Below are 8,421 nucleotides of genomic sequence, written 5' to 3'. Positions count from 1 at the left end.
TGTCCAATTCCCTTTTGAAAGCTACTATTGAATCTGCTTTCACCACCCTTTCAGGCAGTGCATTCCAGACCTAACAACTTTCTGAATAAAACAAATTCACCTGGTTTCCCCTATTGTTATAGGTGCTATTTCAAATCTAAGTATTATTATTGTTATTATTATAATACAACCCTGTGCATGATCTGTTCTTATTCAGTCTATAAAAACTCTCTCCCAGGTCTCCTTAAATTTTCTACACCAGAGAAGGCACCTAAGCACAAGATCTAGAGAGAAATTGAGACAGAAGATCTCCTTCCTGTTAAACTGGAGCACCAGTGGGAACAATGTGAACTTCTTTTACACAAAATTGTTTGGACACCAAAAACAACAAGGAATAAAAGAAATGTAGAACAAGCTGAGAATCGGAGTTGCAACTCTTTCCTTATGCACCATTTGAAATTGTGAGCAATTCTGAGCATTTGTCACTTAAAACAATGGTCACTTTTATTTAACTACCTGTTCCATGGGGAAATTTCCCATAGCATGAGGTATCACAGACTGCGATGCAGGAAGGAGAGAGTATATCTTTCTTACACTTCAGTCAAGTCTGCACTATTGAGAGTTATTAAGATTTCTGTGCAGCATTTTTGCAATGGGAAAGTGTACAACCTTTATGCTGGGGCTGAAATTGGTATATATTGGAACAAAGAATGTTTATTTTAATACAATAGAAAACTATGCACTGCTCTTCTCTGATGAAAACTGACACAATTTGCTTTGTAATAGATGTGACAACCACTTTATTTAAAATCAATCAAAAGGTCGCCATTCATGAACGTGACCACATGGTAAACAGAGTCTCTTACAGGAGGCTCATATTTCTGTGCTCATCCAGTACAACATTTCTGATGCACAGAAGCCGGATGTATATTTGTACACAATAAGTGAACAGCAAAAGCACTCACTGCTCCTTTGAACATGAATTAGTCATAAGATAAACAGATCTTGGCAGGGGTGCCACTTGGAATAGACATATCCTGTTGAACCAGGATATAAATTTACACTTTTCAGCTCGTGAGGATTCAGGCACTTACAGCACAGTCCAAAATTCAATTTGCAAATACCTTACACGTATAAGATTAATCATCATATATGCACTTCAAACATAATTCCAGTGGCCAAGACACTGGAAAAAATTCCCATCTCTTCCTGAGTACTGCCGTTCACCTGAACAAGCAGCTAGGACCTTGGTTTAACTTCTCATCCAAACAACAACATTCTAACAATGTAGAGCTCCCCCAAAACTGCATTGGAGTGTCACTCCAGACATATACAACTCAATAGTATTAATAATAATTCTTGCATTTGATACACGGGCTTATCACGTCTTTGAGATGTCTCAAAGTGCTTCATAGAATACACTGTAAAGTGAATTGACAGTATATTTTGTGGACGAAACGTGGCAGCCAATTGTGCACAGCAGTGTCCCACAAACGCTCATGGATTAAGTGATCAATTTTATTTTAACACAGTCTGCGATGCAAAAAGGAGAGCATATATCTCTCTTACACTTCAGTCTGGTCTGCACCAATAANTTTTTTAAAGTATTGAACAGTCTCCTGTGGCTGGCCAAATATCTATTCTTCAGGACTCTGAACAATGAGGTCGCGTTTGAAATGTACAAAAACCTAAAAGTGATTTTTCCCCCTCTTGTCCATGTTGCAATCAGGTCTCTCTCAGACAGATCAAGACCAGGCCTCACCATGATGGAACAGGCTGATTGTGTGGGATTAAAAAGTCTCAATCTCATGTCATAGGCCCTTACAAATTTAACCACTGTCTGATTTAAGAACCTGTCTCTTTCAGAATTCAGAATACCTTTATTTAGTCTTTGTAACAAAGCAGATATAGCAGGTGGTTTGATTTTTTAATTTGCAGACACAGATGAATACAACATAAAACAATTTCTAGTCATCTCATGCATAGATAAGCATAGTTAGACTTCCCTACTTTAAGGACAAAATGGTCTGCACATATCACGTATTAGACACCATTGATTCAATCCAATGGCTCAATAGAACCACACAAGCACCTTCAGAAGAAGAGAACAAAATACTTAAAGAAACCTAAAAGATCATAATTTCAGTCTTTTATCACCTGAATGAATTGTGTAACATTCTCATAGATTTAGCACATTGCAGAAATGCTTCATGATCAACTGGCCCTCCTTCAACCATTTATTGGTGGAAATTGGGATATATTACCTACATCAGAACAACAACAGCTTGCACTCATGTAGTACCCTTCACATAGGATAATGAACGCTTCACAAGGTTGTGGGTCGGATGACGAGCGAGGAAGGATGGGAAGGAGAGATAAGAGTAATGTCACCGTTACAGAGATAAGTTTTTAGAATGAAAGGCAGAAAAAACACTGCTAGGATTTGAACCCAAGGCCAATCAAGCACTAAAGTTCATTCTAAGTGAAAGGTGCCATGCACATTGTTTTATTGCTGGAGTATTGGGATCAATTGACTGAGTGACAGCTTCTGGAGAATGATACTAATAGATACATATTAAACTTGTGATACCACTTTTGCAAAGGAATAGAAATGAAATACAGGGTATCCTCTTACAATCTGTGCAGATGCCCAATATCCTTTTTTGGAAATGTGTCAACAATGTTACACTCTTTAGGTTTTAAAACCACTAGCACCCCCTGGGGCGGAAGAGAAAAAATAATCACCACCAGTATTTGAATAGTGGATCTTAACCATAGTAATGAGAAAAGTAAACACCCTTGCATTTGATACAGCGCCTTATCACGTCGACGAGACATCTCAAAGTGCCTCACAGGATACACTGAGAAGTGTGTGTAAACTGTATTTTTTGGGTGAACCACCGTAACTGTATAACCTTCCTGCATATCAGATGCAGTGTTCAGCATTTTCTACACGTTAAGCACGACTACCAGATTTCAAAACAATTATCCTTACATTACACTCAGCAATTTTTCTTCCAATTCTGCCACATCAGTAACTAAAGAGCACTTTTACAGCAGATCTGTGAACAGCAGGTTAATGATTGTGTATACAGCTGCAACCTCCACCCTCCTGAATCAATTGTACATTAGCTTAGGGTATATGAATGGGAAAACTCCTAGTTCTCAGTGTTAACAGTGTGCTTAAGCACTTCAAGGCATTCATCCTGTGTGAAAAGTATTATATAGTGCAAATTGTTGCTGTAATTGATAAACGATTGCAACAGCACATACAATTTTTCATCAGTTTAACGTTAATGGTGGACTAAAATAAACAGTACTTATTTCCCTGACACAAATTGTAAGTAATTGATGTTTTTTTTCAGTTCTCCACAAGTGAAGTCGCTCAATTAACCCAACTCAACCCCAAACTGAAACTGACAACAACTTGTACTTCTATAGAATCTTTCACTTAGAATGAACATCTCAATGTGCTTGGTGGAGCCTGAGTTGAAACCCCAGCTGTGTTTGCTCAGTCTTTTGTTCTTCCAATGGATTTCCAACAGTATACTGGCTGAATGAGGCCAGATAGATAGAGATTGCCAGCATTTCTGCATCGCTGGCATCCAAACCTACAGAATAAGTGTTGGAAAGGGAGTTGAACATCTGGTTATGTCCAGAAGACAGACACACTATGTTATAATTTTGAAGACGATCAAAGCTGTCACTAATATTTTAGTTGAACCAAGTCCCAATCATTGTACCTTGGTCTCCTAGTTACAATCCCATTGGGCGGTGGTACGCGCCAATTGATCTCTTAAGCACCATTCAGCAGTTTCCTGCGATAAATATATTACTTTCCTGCTTGGATCCAGAGACTGAAAGATTTCACCTGGATTGAATTTTGCAACATGTGGCCTTCCACTACAAATTACTCACCCCAAATTTACCTGTCTGGGCTTGATGATCAAATGTCCAATTAATTTTATCCTTGGAGAAGAGTATCCTCGATAGCAGTAGCGAAGGACAGGAAATGGCATTTTAATACAGAAAATTTCTTCTGACCTTTTTCGTTCTCCAGGTTTCCCTTGTGTAGATTGGTCCAGTCCTGTTGGATTCTGAAGATGGAAGCAACTCACTGCAAAGGTAACAGTGGATCAGACTCTAAAAAGGATTTGGGATAATGTGGTGACAGGAAATTCTGCTGCTTACATTGTGGGCAATCTGATGATGTAAGAGTGGTGTAAGAGAATGAAGGTATTAGGAATAAATTAAAAATTTTAGACAAACTTCATAATAATAAATAATCCCTGCATTTAATGCAGCACTTATAATGTCAAAACATCTCAAAGTGTTTCACAGAATTTACTATTAAGTGCAGTGTATTTGTAGTCAAATGCAGCAGCCAATTTTTGTTTAATGTCCCACAAACATCCGTAAAGCAAATGACAAATTTGATTTGGTTAGGTGATTAGGAGAAGCTCCCTTCTCTTTAAATATCATGAGATCTTTAATTATCCACCCGAACAGACAGACAGTCAGATGGGATCTCGGTTTAATGTCTCCAATGTAGGGTGGCATCTCAGGCAATGCAGCTATTCTCCAGCATTGTACTGCAGTATCAGTCTGGACTGTGAGTTTAAACGCCCGATGTGGGACCTTCTGCAAGGAGGCAGTTTATGAGTCTTTAACAGCTGGTGAAAAATGAAGGAAACCAACTTTACATGGGCAGGGCATTATCTCAGTTGGATACGCAGTATCAATAGTATCACTTTCATAATCCACATTCAGCTCCGGCTGTTCAGCACTGCTATCAGTGAAAGAGAAGTGACGTGAACCTTTTTTTTGCCTCTGGCTCTTTCTTGTTATTGCTGCATGTTGGTACCGCTCCCAGTGACTGATTGCTCACCAGTGGAAATTTTATCATGTCAGTTTTGCACCTGTGTCTACAAGACATTTCCCCCTCTTATAACCCCCTCCCCCCGGTAATCACTTACCTATATAATCAAAGCAGACTCAGGAAATAATCCCCTTGCATTTGATGAGACATTCGCATATGGAGTGTCTGCTTAAGGCAAGTTACTGGAGGGCTGTGGGCACCAATGAAACCGTAAAACAGAAGACAGAAGAGAAGCCATCTATCTGATTGAGACTCAGTTCCCAGCCTCCAATGAATTTCAGTTGCAGTTGCTCAGGGGGAGAGGTATTCCCAAATGTCCCCACTTGTGTGAAGGGAAAACGGGATTTTTAAATGTAAAGGCTTTGGCTGCATAATGAATGTCATAAAGGTGTCAGCACTGCCGCTGTGTCACGTATTGTGAACTGCTGGCCCAGTATCAAATCAGCACAAATCACAGACACAGGGAAGATACAAAGACAAGTTGGCAGCCAGACTAGACACCTCGGTGTTAGGAATACGTGAGCTGGGGCAACATTAGGGTTCGGATGACTGTGTGGGTAAATTTGCTGCACCAAGAAGAAGTGAACGCATGGACAAGTAAGATTTTCCAGGTCTATCCCTTGGTTTGTTTGATCACAGTTTAGTTACAGTAGAATTATTCTTTAAATCATTGATTATCCTTTGGGATACCTTAAGAAAAAATATCTCCACTTCAGTTCACTTTTGTATGATTTCAGTGGGTAAGAACTTATCTGGACATTCAGCAGGGAATGGATTAGACTTCATTGTGAGTCTCCCTTCCTCCCCAGTAGTCTATTACCAGCCACAGATGGAGTGATTGCTTAAGCCAAGTTATTGGAGGGCTGCCGGCTCCCATGAAACCGTAAACCAGCATGAGTCACCGCCTCAGAAGAGGGAAACGTTATGTCAAGCTGAAGTCGAGCAAATTTCTACAATGGCTTCACATTCACTGGGCCTCATTTCAGTTGTAACCTTTAACATTGGTGAACAGCAGCTGGCTTTCATCAGCTGTCAAGGAATCTGGCTTTAAAACGTGAAAGATGATGTGTTGAGCTAGCAAACTAGTTAGCATTTGGATTTCTCTGCAAGAATGCCGCAAAATCACTTAAGCACACTTCAGTTCTGTGAAATATTTGACCATTTTTTAATATGAAAAGCAGCCTCAGATTCAAAGTGTCCCTGCTTGGACAGTTTCCAAAAGCACTGATATTTTCCATACTTTATTTAAACAGATATCCTCTCAAAAATATACCCGGTATATATGCATACATACACACAAAGACATACACATATATATGTATACACACAAATGGTAATTTTAATTTAGCCATTTAGCCAAAGATTAAAGCCCCTTTTTTGGTTTCTTTAGAACGCCAAGTTCAGCATTTTCTGACAGCACAACTGAAATTCTTCAAGCAGGTCATGCATAGTTGTAGAAACGATTAATGATCTGAATTAAACCCGTAAAGGCACAAAAGCTGTGCACACACAGTCTGAACCTTATTATTGCTAAACCTAGACCTTAAAAGTTCTTCTAAACAAGGGTGGTGCACTTGGTGTATTGTCAGAGGTCGAGTAACAATGTGCACTGATACCAAGAGGCTTTTTTTTAAGAACAGCAATCCTCAGACTAAAATCCTTTTGAAAATTTTAAACTAAAACCTTGCAGAAATGAACCCTTCAGGCATGGAGATTTCAGTGCAAGGGAGATATCTGAAAACTTGGTTCAAAAGATGTTTAAAAAAAAACAGAAACAACAAGCCTGCAACAAACTTTGCAGTTCTTAAAAATTTTCTTTCCTTTCTCTTGGAGTTCAAGATCAACAACAAAATGACATTTATAGAGCGCCTTTCACGTCGGGAGGACGTCCCAAAGCACTGAACATCAGATGTCGGGGCCCGAGCATGGGGGAGGGGTGGAGTAGGGGTGGAGGAAGATGGAGAGGTGGGAGGGAGACCAAAGGCACGGTCGAAGAGAAGAGTCTTGAGACCGGCCTTGAAGGAGGCAAGGGAGGAAGCGAGGCGAAGGGACCGTGGGATGGAGTTCCTGAGTGTGGGGGCAGAGAGGCTGAAAGCCCGGCCACCGATGATAGATCCTTGTCCTAACTTTCAAATCTCTCCATGGTCTTACTCGAATCCTATCTCTACGGCCTTCTCAAACTGTACAAACTCATCCTCTTCCTCTGCTTAAGGGGGACTACCACCTCCCTGGTCTTCTTTCTCCCCTTGACCCCCACATGACTCTGCTCCCCTCTCAGCTTGGGTGCAAACCTGCATGACCAGCGCCTTGCAATATTCTTCTGTGTGAAATAATAATCCTTGCATTTGATATAGCGCTTTTCACATCTTCTCAACGTCTCTGAAGCGCTTCACAGAATAGACTGTAAAGTGAATTGACCGTATATTTATGGGCGAAACCCGGCAGCCAATTGCACACAGCAATGTCCCACACACAACAATCATGCATTGAAAATGACCAATTTATTATTTTTTTGATTTGGAGGGATTATTATTAAGGTGCTGTTGTTCCCACCCTTAGTCCAAATTCCCTCCTATCCAGTATTCATTGTATCCAGCTACTAAGGTAATTGTGCATGGTGAACACAATTTGATCTCTAATTTCCCCCTTATAGTCATATGCATGTGTGAGGGAATTTAAGATTGCCACATCTCGCTCGAATATCTGTACAACTTCACAGATCTGTGGGCATCGTAAACTAGTCACATACACCACAGGCAGATATATACACCTCCCTTGAAGTTTTAAGTGAGTATTCAAGTGTTCAAACTTGGTCAACTTTGGAAAAAGCTGACCTAGTTGATCAAAAAGATGGATTCAAACCAAAAATCCTTTTAATGCTCCTAAGGCCCACGGTTAATAATCATGTAAATGAGAGTAAATATTAGGTTTGTTTTTTCCTTACAAAAAAAAGCACACAGATGGTCAGATCTGACTAACCATCATTACAAGAAAAAAAATCAATTAGGGATAACAGGGCAGAAAGGCATAGATGTACAGATTGTAAACTACACTGGGAGTATTTCTCTGGGGGTGGGGGAGAAAATGAACAACATGACCATACCAGTTTCATAGATTTATTTGTTTAATTAACCCATAGCATCTCAAAAGACACAACCACAATTCACCCTCAAAGATCCATTGTTTGTTGATGGATTAATACACATGCCTCTGTTTATCTTGCAGTAAGTTGGAACTTGGGTGTGAGTCGATTGCCGGATTGCTTTTCGGGGGGTAATAATGCCTTCAAAAAAAAATTTGGTCCCTCAATCCACGACTGTTTGTGGGATACTGCTGTGCGCAATCTCTTCTGCGTTTTGCCCACAAAATACAGTCAATCCACTTTACAGTATATTCTGTGAAGCACTTTGAGACGTCTCAACATGAGGTGTAATATCAAGTGCAAGGATTATTATATATTGTTATTATCATCACCCAGATGGTTTCAGGTCACTTTCTACATTTAGGTGGCATAACTGCAGAAACAATGCAACACTCAATCCACTTTACAGTATATTCTGTAA

Source organism: Callorhinchus milii, unplaced genomic scaffold, assembly GCF_018977255.1.
Source record: "Callorhinchus milii isolate IMCB2004 unplaced genomic scaffold, IMCB_Cmil_1.0 Scaffold3, whole genome shotgun sequence".
NCBI classification, from domain to species: Eukaryota; Metazoa; Chordata; class Chondrichthyes; order Chimaeriformes; family Callorhinchidae; genus Callorhinchus; species Callorhinchus milii.
This window is presented reverse-complemented; position numbering follows the sequence as displayed.